Raw genomic sequence first — 12,814 nt, 5'->3', positions numbered from 1 at the left:
TTTTTATTTTAACATAAATTTATTTACTGTTAATATAACTAAGTTAATTACAAATTTTATATGCTATTTACTTAATTCAGTTAAAAAATACATAAACTTACCAAATATTAGTTACATCTGTTTAAAAACTGACAATTTTATTAACTAATTCCAGAATACATGATAGAAATATTGAAATTTGTTTATTACAATTAGATAAATAAATTTTAATTAGATAAATAATGATATAAGACAGGGACTGGTAAAAGTTAAAACTTAAATATAAGCCTAATACCGATCAAAAGCGAATCTTGATGTCGAATAATCTTTATGTGAATCTCAAATAAACTGCGCGCCTCATTTTTGTCGGTCTTAAAAATGCAATTCTTAAATAAAATCGAGATAAATTTATGAGTTAAACTGACAAACAATTTAACCTTTAACTGGTTACGTGCTTTTTGTGAAACATTATTGATGACGTGAGGTCTGATAGGCCGCTGTCTTCTGTGGACACTTTTACAAAAATAGGAAACTGTAACTTTACCTATGTGTTTATTTTCTTTTGGGACATATTTTCAGAAATAAAACAACTTTTTTAATATAGGAATCATATTTATTAAGGAACATGCAATTACAAAATTTGTACTCTAAAAATCTACAATTTTGTTATAGCCACGCGGGTCTGACCGCGGGTGAGACCGCACGTCACCAGTTAAATGTTAATAATTTTTCTAATCCTCTCCCTTTCAAAAATTAAAAATTAATTTTTGTGAAAAATAATACTTTAACCGGAATCTCCCTACAATCCGTGTGAACGTCCTAATCAATTTAATTAGATAAATTTGGATAATATTTTAAATATTTGATTATCGTTTGTTGCTCATTTCTTTTCCTTGCAACATTAACAAAAAATATATTTTAATTTAAACAAAAGGCCAATGATAAGATAAGTTTAAAACTTTATAATCTTTTATTAATATCACTATTTTTATACGCTTACGTTTAATTGTAAATTTAATTTTGTAAGCTTACTTACAATACAAGAAATTAATCTTATACTGTAAATTTGTAAGTGCATGAGAAACTCTTACAGTAGTCTGAAAATTATCCATAATGATGGTTATAAATTACACAAAAATTTGTTATGGGATGAAAAAGAAGTATTATTACGCAATCGTAAGTGAATCGATAATTAATTGGGATAAGCGTGCATTTTTTTCTTTTTATGTATAACATAATTAATACTTTAATATAAATTTGTTTTTTTATTAAATTTCATCACTTTATATAATATAAAGTAACGAATGACATGCTAATAGAATAAATGTCGACGCTTCGTGCACTTGCATAGCCGCTTCTTAAAGGAAAAGGAAAGCGCGATGCATGAGTATTGGCGAGCGAGAGACGACATTAGTATCGAGTGCGAGTGAAACGGATATTGGACACCGGCGAGTCGGTATCATGTCTTTACTCATCTTAGCTCTATTCTTCTTTAATGTGCAGTGTTGGTGAAGAATGCAACATCGGCGCGATCCCCAATTTTTTCGCTCCTGTCCCATTTTCTTGGGTCCTTCGCGCGCACAGTAACACGTACGGCGCTTTGTATGTATGCGTGATCGCCACGTGCTGAACGTCACGGGACACCATTTTTGCCGGTGCGTGTACGCGCAGCGCGAAGCACCACCGCTGCCTTTATTACGCGAGACGTCATTTGAGAGAATTGGTAGTTATCCGATTCTCAATAACAATTGAATTGATTTCTAAATAAGCTTAATTGATAGCTTGTATGGATTTATATAATAAAAGCGTTTTTATTTTTTCACTACGTGACTTACAAGCGGAGATCACAATTAAAGTTTTTTGCTCAAGAGTAAATCTCGTTAAAAAACGTTGTTATCGTCATTATTATTGTCGTCGTTGCCCGCCTTCCAAGACAAATGGTGGGGGTTTGTACTGTTGTTTTCTGCACGATAGATAGCTGTTGACACAGAGGGAGCGGCTCACTTGGACACAGTGCAAATGGACACATTCAAAATGGACACAAAATAATATACACGGTTTATTTAGACACAGGAATTTTGGACAAAGTAACTTTTGGACACACAAGACATAAATTTTGGACACGTTACAAATGTACACCGTTCAGTTGTACACCGTACATTTCTACACCGCGCATTTTTATACCGTGCATCTCTACACCGTTCAGTTGTACACCGTGCATTTCTACACTGCGCATTTCTACACCGTGCATTTCTACATCGTGCATTTTTACACCGCTTATTTCTACACCGTGCATTTCTTTATCGTTCAATTGTACACTGCGCATCTCTACACCGTTCAGTTGTACACCGTGCATTTCTATACCGCGAATTTCTACATTGTGCATCTACACCGCGCATTTCTACATTGTGCATCTCTACACCGCGCATTTCTACACCGTTTAGTTGTACACCGTGCATCTACACCGTTCAGTTGTACACGATGCATTTCTACACCTTGCATCTCTACACTATTCAGTTGTACACCGTGCATTTCTACACCGCACATTTTTACACAGTGCATTTCCACACCGTTCATTTGTACATTGTGCATCTCCACAATGCGCATTTTTATACCGTGCATCTCTACACTGTGCATTTTTACATCGTCTATTTCTATGCCGCGCTTTTGTACATCGAGCATCTCTACACCGTTCATGGGTTAGCGACTTGGACGGGGTGGATGGGAAGGGAGCCGAGGGCTCCTCTTGCATCTCCTATGCGCGCGCGCGAAGCATTTCCTGTACCACATGGGTTTGCGACTTTTCACGCAAAACGAGATGCTCGTAAAAATACATATATGAACATTTAAAATTCGCGCATTTTTTGCATGGCTTGTGCTAGACAGAGCATTCTCTTGTGGCGAAAAAGCATGAGGATGTGACAGCTGCACATGCTCAAGTCATTACATTTCGTCGATATGACAAGTTTTATAACCTGCCAAGTAGTGACTTTAATGATTAATATTTTGTTTTGCGGTGCAGAGTGACGCTTTTTTCTGCCAGATTCGATTGTTTCGTAAAAAAACGCATTGAATGAGCATAGTTTCACTAATATTTGCACTGGCGTAGCTAAACTGAATAATTATTCTTTTTTTCAAATAAAGCGCATATTTTTGATATAATCAAACAAACAGGGTAAATCTTTTACGTATTGAAATAAACAACTTCGCTGTGTACGATTTTACGTGTCCGAATGAACGTGTTCTGTGTAGAAATGCACGATGTCGAACTGAACGGTATAGAGATGCACGGTGTACAACTGAACAATGTAGAGATGCTCGGTGTAGAAATGTGTGGTGTAAAAATGCATTGTGTAGAAATGCACAGTGTAGAGATGCACGGTGTAGGAATGCGCGGTATACAACCGAACGGTGTAGAAATGCACGGTGTACGATCAAGATACGTAAATTCTAGGGACAGAATTAATAGACCGATCTTATTTAAGATCCATCTTAAGTACGATCTTGAGACGTCAATACTGTTATTTCAGTGATTAAGTAATTCTTAAGTCTGCTCATTGTTAGACTTAAGACGATTCTTGAACTTAAGATCGATCTATGAATTCCATCCCTAGTGTCCGTGTCGAGTGGCCTTCACTTGGACACAGTACAATTGAACACATTGCAGATGGACACGTTGCAAATGGACACAAAATAATGTACACGGTTCAAATAGACATGGTTTATTTGGACACAAGAATTTTGGATAGAGTAACTTCTGGACACACAGGGCATAAATTTTGGACACGTTAAAAATTTACAACTAAACACGCATGCGCGCGCGCGCGCGCGCACACACACAGACACACACAGTTGCAAGAGGAGCTTTCAGCCTCCTTCTTGCACTCACCCCGCCGATAGGGCAGAAGTGTGCAAAAGTACTGTGTGTACTTTGTTGATGATAAATTATGATTTAACTGACGTTGTTATTTCTCAATGTACTTTTGGTTAAAGTATATAATCCTATCTCCTCTCCTCCTACATCCCCGCATTAATATTTATAACATATTCTATCTCGTGGCACGGAACAATGTGGAAACAAATATCATGGATTTAAATTTTTGCTCACGAATTATAAATTTTCTACTTACCGTCATAAAAAAATTGTTTAAATCGCCAAAAATCGTTGTATTTTTTTTAAAACCTATTTTCAAAATTTAAATCGGAGTATGGCCGTTTTCGGAAAAATAGCCGCTTTTTAGTTTTTCAATTTGACTAATTGTAAGCCTTATCGGTATATTTCTGTGTCGCATCCACACATCCGATTTGCATAGAATGCATGACGGTTACTAAATAGACTAAGACGTATATTGGGCATCCATGTAAATGTATTACCCATGATGTAAATATACAGGTGAAGTAAGGCGCATATTAAAGTCACGTGTTATGACGTAACGTGCAGTGAGCCAATAAGAAATGATCAGAAATGCAGGTTTGAAATTCAAATGTTGAATTCTTTATAACGGAAATTCTTATTCTCCTTATTTTAATATAGTAATCATTATCTTAGCAAAACATTAGATTATTATTATTACAGTGAATTAATATGCCTCGTTATACATGTATGTATGTATATATATATATATATTTAAAAGTAAATATTTGTGAATACATAACAATTATTTAATAATAACGCTTTTTTTAGTACAATAATTATAATTAATTTATATGTAAATAACTTACTTTATGTTACTTTTCTTACTTTTTTAAATTATTTTTTAACTATTTCTAATTCTTTCTCTCTCTTTCTTTCTCTCTCTTTCTCTCTCTCTCTCTCTCTCTCTTTCTCTCCTTATTCGTCCATTTATTTTTTTTCTATTCTTCTACTTTTCTTTTAAATAAAGTTTCTTTTACCATAATATAATAATTAAAAATAAATCATAACACAAAATATTAACTCATTTCAGAATACTTATTTCCATTAAAAAATGAAAATTTTTTGTAATATTGTTAATTATCTCATTGTACAACGCAAGTGTTATACTAATCTTTAAATTGGGCACAGCCGTATTTTTCTTCACGATATAATCTGCGATATGACAGATATAATAAGCATATTATGAAAATGAATTAAAATGTAATCAGAAAAGAAAACAAAACCAATATACTTTGTTTTATTATTTTAATTTAATCTTAATCTCGCTCTTTAATTAGATATGGACTTTAAAATTGTCTTAAGAATCTTTATATATATTATAAAAAGAAATGCGATATCTGACACTACAAGATGAATGAAATCACAACAAAATTAGCTTTTTACGAAAAAGGTATAAAAAAGCGCCAAGTGTACGCGTGCAAGAAACGTTCTCAAAAATCTATTCTTGTACAAAATAATTTTAATTAGGCACTACAAATGTACAAAATTTTAATAAAATTATTTTTCCCCCTAAAAACAAAAAGTTTATTTTCTCTACAAAAGTAATAATATGAAGAAAATGCACCAACTATGAAAATGAATGTTCACATGAATTAAAACATCCATTTTTACAAATAATTATTTGTACAAATACTATATAAATAAATATTTAATATAAATACTACAAAAACTTAGCGTCACTAAACCGAATAATTTGCAGGTTTTCTTTTTCTTTGTGCGTGCATCTGAATGTGTGAGTGCGCGCGCGCGCGCGCGTGTGTGTGTGTAATCTAACTTTGTTTATAAGGAAACTATTTTTAATATCTCAGTTTTTTATGCGTGCGTACATTCAAATATTTCTCTCTCTCTTTCTCTCTCTCTTTCTCTCTCTCCCTCTCTCTTTTTCCGAATATTATCATTGGTGCGATGTTTACAATGCGTGACTTATATGCGTGTTATTTTTACGGGAAAGGAACTTTTTATGTAATTTCTTAAGGATATCTGAAAAAATGCCGGAATTACAAAGAGTTGAGTAAAACAAGATCGAGCGTTCGAGTGCTCGAATTGGAGCAATATCAACATAAATCGCCACTGGACGATGATGTGATTAAAGCCATTCGTCCAATATTTGAAAACAACTTTCTAGTGATAATTTACTGGAGAAATGTGTCGGTGGATTTACGCAAAACGTTAACGAAAGTTTGAACAATCTGATTTGGCGCATAGCGCCAAAAGTGCAGCACAGCGGTGCACACGTTGTGCAAATTGCTGTCAATATTGCTGCATACACATTTAATGAAGATGCTGCCGCATATTTATTAATGATAATAAAAGAATTGTGCTGCATATTGCGAAAATCAAGACCGAGCGCGCATCGATGTAGCCGAAGTACGAGCGCAGAAGGCGACGCGCGAAGAAAGGATTGCTCGCCGTCAACAGAAGTCTTCACAGAGCGCTGCTGTTATTGATGTGGAAGGAATCTCATATGGCCCCAGAATTGCCGACTAGAGGTAAAGTGAAAAATTCGGCTATTAACAATAGTAGAACTAAACTTGAAACTTTAAACGCGTTTTTCTCAAAACATGGTTTTCAAAGTCGGTGACCACCAGATCTCAAAAACTAATCGATGGATCGTTTTCAAATTTTTACACAATACTCTCAGAAACATTCTTTTGTCGGTGACAATCTAGTTTTTTTTTATCAATCTTCATTAAAATTTAAAAAAATGAAAAGGACAAAAATTTTTCGTTTTTTTTTAAATTTTAACTTCAACTCATGGCCATCTTGTAACAAACGATAAAATTGACAATCGGCGATCGTCACCGACAAACCACTACTGTTAACTTAAAAACACCATTTTGTTTTTTTGTTTCAGATGGATCGTTTAGACGGGACAGTGGTCACCGCAAAATGCGTTTTTACAAACCTCAATGTGTGTCAGCGGCCATATTACTGCTTTCCGTTGCCATTGTTTATAAAAAAAATTTTTTTATATTGTCAAAACTTAAGTCAATAATCACCTAAAATTTTATTTAATTCCCACTACCCGTTTAGGAGGAATAAAATATCAAAGTTAGGCCTGTTTTTCGACCGTTTAGGTTGGTGTAACCCCTTAACACGATAGAAGATGCGCGTTTTATATACGGCGTTATCCGCCATACTTATTGCTCTGTTATAATGTAATAAATATAACAGCATCCACAGTAGGTTGCTATAATAATGTTAAATTACATTGTCTACCTAAAGGCTGGGGCTAATAATTAACAACGCAATATCAATGTGGTCATTAAAAAGAGTACAACGCATGTTATATAATGAAACATTTATCACGAGATTTAGTAGCGATAACTGGGATGAATATTTGGTTTTTTTCAAGTGGTGGAGAAGTGAAATTATAGCCGATACACGTTATGGTTTAATTAATCTTTGATTATTAAAAGTGTACACGTGTCAAAATAAATACGAAAAAAAGAAATAAAGCGAGAAAAGTTTATAAGGAAGCGATTTTTAATATCTCAGTCTCTTATGTGTGCGTACAATCAAATATCTCCCCCCTCTCTCTCTCTCTCTCTCTCTCTCTCTCTCTCTCTCTCTCTCTCTCTCTCTCTCTCTCTCTCTCTCTCTCTCCCCCCCTCTATCTCCCTCCCTCCCCCTCTTTCCCTCTCCCTATCTCCCCCTCTCCCTTTCTCCCCCTCCCTCTCTCCCCCTCTCTTTTTCTCTTTCTCTCGTACTTTTGTGGTTAGAAGGCCGTCGGCGCGATGGCTTACTGAGGATTTGAAGAACCGCCTACGTGCTCGCAATACTCTATTTAAGCAGGCTAAGCGTTCTAACAGTCTGCTCGGATATCTTAGATATAAACATTTCAGGAACCAACTGAATTCTGATATTAGGCGTGCTAAGAATGAGTTTCTTCTTGCCTCCCTTGACAATATATCTGATCCTGCCAAACTATGGAGGGAACTGGCTCGACTTGGCTCTCGCCAAATCCACCTTTGGTTCTCCACTTAATTTTTTCACCTCATCCCAGCTAAACTCTTATTATGTTTCTGTTTCTTCTGCTTCGCCGCTATGCTTTACTGACTTTACTTCTGCCATCTCTTCTTTATCCTGTCCACCTTGTCGTCCTGAATTTGTGTTCTCTCCTGTCACATCTAACATGATCTATAATCTAATTGCTCATAGCCCCCTTCACTCTTATGCATCGGGTGCTGATGGCATTCCACTTTATGTTCTGCGTTTAGCATGGCCTTGTATTTCATCCTGGATTGCAGATCTATTTAATAAGTCGTTGGAACTCTCTGTTTTTCCATCTCACTGGAAGCTTGCTCTCATCCGTCCTCTATCCAAGATTAGTAATCCTAGGTCCCCGTCTGACACTCGACCGATTGCCAATTTGCCTGAAATGTCCAAAATCCTTGAAAGATTAGTCGCTGGCCAAATTGTTGACTACTTAAATAACTATAATCTTTTGGATCCGAGACAATCGGCATATCGGTCTAACCATAACACCCAATCAGCTCTACTACGTGTTTGTGATGATGTTAGGGCGGGGATGGATGCCGGACTCATCACTATCTTAGTCTTATTTGACTTTAGCAAGGCGTTTGATACCGTACCGCATCTTCGACTTCTTACCAAACTAAAAGTACTTGGTATTTCTGAGTCTGTTGTCACTTGGCTTTACTCATACTTAACCGGTCGATCTCAGGCTGTAGTGGATGAAGCTGGAAATCGCTCTGAATGGCTTCCAACTTCCCTTGGTGTACCTCAAGATTCTGTATTGGGTCCGTTGCTATTCTCACTTTTCATAAATGATATTAGCAATGTTTTGTCATTTTCCAGTCATATGTTGTTCGCTGATGACCTGCAAATTTATCTTTCCTGCTCTCCTATGAATGTCCTTCGTGGCCTGGAATTGATTTCTAAAGATGCAAATGCTATATTCGAGTATGCAAACAACAATGGTCTCAAAATTAATCTAACTAAGTCTAACGCAATCATCTTAGCTAGTCAACCTCACACTAGAAACATTGACACCTCTCTTCTCCCTCCTATTATAGTTGATAGCACTCCTTTATCTTTCGTTAGTGAGGTGAGGAACTTGGGTGTCATTTTACGTCAAACCTGTCATGGAGCAAACATATTTTACGGGTCTCTAAAAATGTTCACTATGCCTTGTATAAGCTTAAGTTCAATAAAAATTCTCTTTCGACTGCGCTTAAAATCAAACTAGTCAATACTTTGATTATCCCTCATATAGACTACTGTTGTTTGGTTTATCACGGTTTGACTGGTGAACAGAATATTAGGTTACAGAGGCTTGTGAACTGCTGTATTAGATTCATCTTCAACTTAAGGCGCGATGAACATATTACACCGTACAGACGTCGTCTTGAGTGGCTCTCTGTTGAAAATAGAAGGCTGTATTTTCTAGGTTGCCTAACATACCGCATTCTTTATCTTCAGTCTCCTTCCTACCTTTGCGAACTCTTCATACATCTTGATCCTTCAGTTAGGAGATCTAATCACACAATTTCATCATCACAAATTTTCCATATTCCTCCTCATCGAACCAGTGCTTATAGAAATTCCTTTCATTTATCTGCGGTTTACTTTTGGCACTCTCTCCCTGATCATATTGTATCTGCGCCTTCACTACATACTTTTAAGCGTCTTCTTCGCGCATATCTTCTAGCTTACGAATCTGTCTAAATGTCATTTACTGCGTTTTCTAGTTATAGTCTATCTCAGCGTCCTTAATTTTATTCTTACTCTTATTTGTTCTATCTCTATGTTGACCTTAGTTTTACTTATGATTAGTGTTTAATACTGCCAACTCTTACTGGCTCTTATTTGTGATTAGAATGTTGTTAATCATCATAACTTTTATATTTAAATCATTATGTTATTAATCATTATTACTTATGTATAAATCAATCAATATCACTTGTGCTTCGTTAGCTTTAAAATACGTTGTAACTTTATGCTTTGTAATCACAATTTGCCCTTTAGCCTAGGCTTGGCCATAATAAACGTATCTATCTATCTCTCTCCCTTTCTTCCCCTCCCTCTCTCTCCCCCTCTCTCTTTCTCTTTCTCTCTCCTTCTCTCTCCCTCTCTCTCCCTTTCTCCCTCTCTCTCCCTTTCTCCCTCTCTCTCCCTCTCTCTCCCTCTTTCCCCCTCTCTCTCCCCTCTCTCTCTCTCTCTCTCTCTCTCTCTCTCTCTCTCTCTCTCTCTCTCTCTCTCTCTCTCTCTCTCTCTCTCTCTCTCTCTCTCTTTCTCTCTCTTGTGTTGCGTATGTGTATAATGTTACATGTATACATATAATGTCATTACGATTTCTATTGTAAAAAATTGTAATTTTAAGTAATTATTATTTTAGTGTGTAAGTTAGATTGTAAGAAATTGATTTTATATGAAAGCTAATTATTCGGTTTAGCGATGCCAAGTTTTTATAGTAAAATTTGTATTAAAAAATTTATTTGTAATATTTGTTTATTTGTAAGATTTATTTATAAAAGTGGATGTTCTAGTTTGTATGAATATTCATTTTTATAGTTGGTGCATTTTCTTCATATCATTACTTTTGTAAAAAAAATAAACTTTGTTTTTTGGGAAAAAGATAATTTTATTAAAATTTCGTACATTTGTAGTGCTAAATTAAAATTATTTTGTACAAGAATAGATTTTTGAGTGCGTTTTTTGCGCGCGAATACTTGGCGCTTTTTTATCTTTTTTTAAAAAGTAATTTTGTGTGAGGTAGATTACACACACGCACACAATTATTTACATAATAATGATACATAATTTACATAGCTTACTTTATACATTTAATGTAGATTGTTTATATTTTATGTATAACTCTTTGTTGTCATATAAGGGTTTTACTTTAATTCGGCATTTTACTTTAATAAAGTATATCTTTTGTGGAAGGTAGAAAATGGTTTCTATGGAGACTATTTGAGAGATTGAAATATGCTCTTAGCGAGAATCTATTTCGCAGCCAGGTGAGCGTTTGTTTGCTAGGAAACTATTGAAAATTATCGAAGAGTTTCACATATCTACGTGTGAAATACTTTTTTTGGAATAATGATTTAAGGACTATTGTTTTATTTGAAGTATTATATTTTATAAGAATTTTGCTCAATTTTTAGCTTAAAATATTAAGAATTAAAGAAGTTAATTTTTTTGAAAAATTACAAAGGAGGAGGTCTATAAGGGCCAAAAATGGCCTATATGGGTAACCGACTAAATTTTATATATGTATATATGGAAGGGTGATGAATATACATCATATTTTTACAATTATTGTCTCGAAAAAAACTTGCATTTATTATGAAAAGCGAAAATAATTTTTATAATTATTTGTTTTTAAAAGCATTTAGAACTAAATTGAAATAAAAACATGCAATATTTAATGAAATAATACAAGAAGTTTAATTAAAAACAAATACTTCATTATGTCCGTGTATAGCATAAATGTTCTGTAAGATATCTATTAGAATTTCTATATAAATAATGTGTAACTTTTATTTGAGTACATTTTGTATTTCAGTTACATTATATGAAAGATTATATTGTTGCACTTTTCAAAGCACTCTCGCTTCTGTACACAACACTCTCACACGTGAAATAAACACGCGGATTGCCAAATTAAATGACTTTATTATAACTCTCGTTTACAAGGGCAGGGAATCTCAGACACGTTCGTTCGAGATGACGTTCCGAGATATTCAGTTGACATTTTATTTGTTTACAAATTACTAAGCAACGCCGTTGCCGTTTAACTCAGCTGACCGAGGCGATCGATAATATTGATTTTCGCATTAAGCTCGCGCCCACAACTAGCGCGAAACTCGCGCTCGCAACACTGCTCCCCTTCTTCAGAATTGTCGTCCCGACAATTCAGGGGAGACTATTCCGTGGAAAACTTCGTGAGTTCGACTCCTTGACGTATTCCTGCTTTATCCCGAGTCGGAGCTTCAAGTTACCGAGCGACGCCGTTCTGTCTCCGCCTGCTGCTTTTCTCGTCTTTCCTTCTCCCGGAAGTGGCCAGCTCCCAGAGAAATGAAGAGAACACAGCTTCTTTTTGCGAAGAGCTTCGTCCGTCTTTCTTTTTCTTTCGACGCTTCACTCTTCCCAAGAATCTTGCGCCCTTCTTTCTTCGGACAATGGGGGGGGGGAGATAACTCCGAAGATCCCTTTTAGGACTCCCAAGTCTCCGTCTCGGCATTCGCCCAATGTCTTACGAGAAAACCTCGTTCAAAAACCGTGAGCGAGACGGTCTTCTGCAAAAGGAACTTTCTCTTCAGAAGACAAAATTCTTCTTTTTTCCCTTTTCTCTCCACCTTAGATCTCTCCGTTTTCAGCTCGAACATCTTTAAATTCGCAGCAACGAAGTCTGAAATTTAAACCAACGAACAGTAATTCTTTTTAAAGAAAAGTTAAAAATTATTTGTTTTTCCTTTACGGGCTCCGTCTTTCTATCTAACCGAAATGTCTTTCCGTAAAAGAAGCTAGCCTATCCGCATGAACGATTTTCTTTTTGAGCTTCGACGATTTACAAATGCGATAAACTACCTCATTCAACTTCTTCAAAAATTAAATAAGGACCTTCCCAATTACTCTGCAATTTAGGAGCTTTTTGAGGTTTTCTTTGAGGCTTAAACAACCAGACCTTCTCCCCCTTCTCAAAAAGATTAAATTTGTCTTTTAAATCATGTTAAGACTTTACTCGTGAAGATCTTATTTCTATTCGACTCCTCGCACTCTTCCAAATTTCCTTTAATTTTTCCTTCAAATTCTTGATATATTGACTCCCTGATTGCAACATTAATTTTGGAGAATTTCCTAAAAATAATCAGAGTCCCAATAAGAGTAATATAGACGAACAGAAAGCATCCTCAGGAGGTAACTCCGATGCTTTCCAATTGTCTTGAA

The 12,814-nt window shown here is 35.4% G+C and overlaps 1 protein-coding gene and 1 long non-coding RNA gene across 2 annotated transcripts in view; both read left to right on the top strand.

The window, feature by feature from the left end:
* Positions 1 to 12,814, top strand: part of LOC114255539 (tubulin gamma-2 chain) — a 102,700-nt gene that overhangs the window by 20,852 nt on the left and 69,034 nt on the right. The window lies entirely within an intron of this gene.
* LOC118648364 lies at positions 6,137 to 7,345 on the top strand. Its single transcript, XR_004965260.1, has 2 exons — positions 6,137 to 6,384; positions 6,750 to 7,345. It is a non-coding gene; the product is annotated as an uncharacterized LOC118648364 (long non-coding RNA).

This window comes from Monomorium pharaonis, chromosome 1 (assembly GCF_013373865.1).
Source record: "Monomorium pharaonis isolate MP-MQ-018 chromosome 1, ASM1337386v2, whole genome shotgun sequence".
Lineage (NCBI taxonomy): Eukaryota > Metazoa > Arthropoda > Insecta > Hymenoptera > Formicidae > Monomorium > Monomorium pharaonis.
This window is presented reverse-complemented; position numbering and strand designations above follow the sequence as displayed.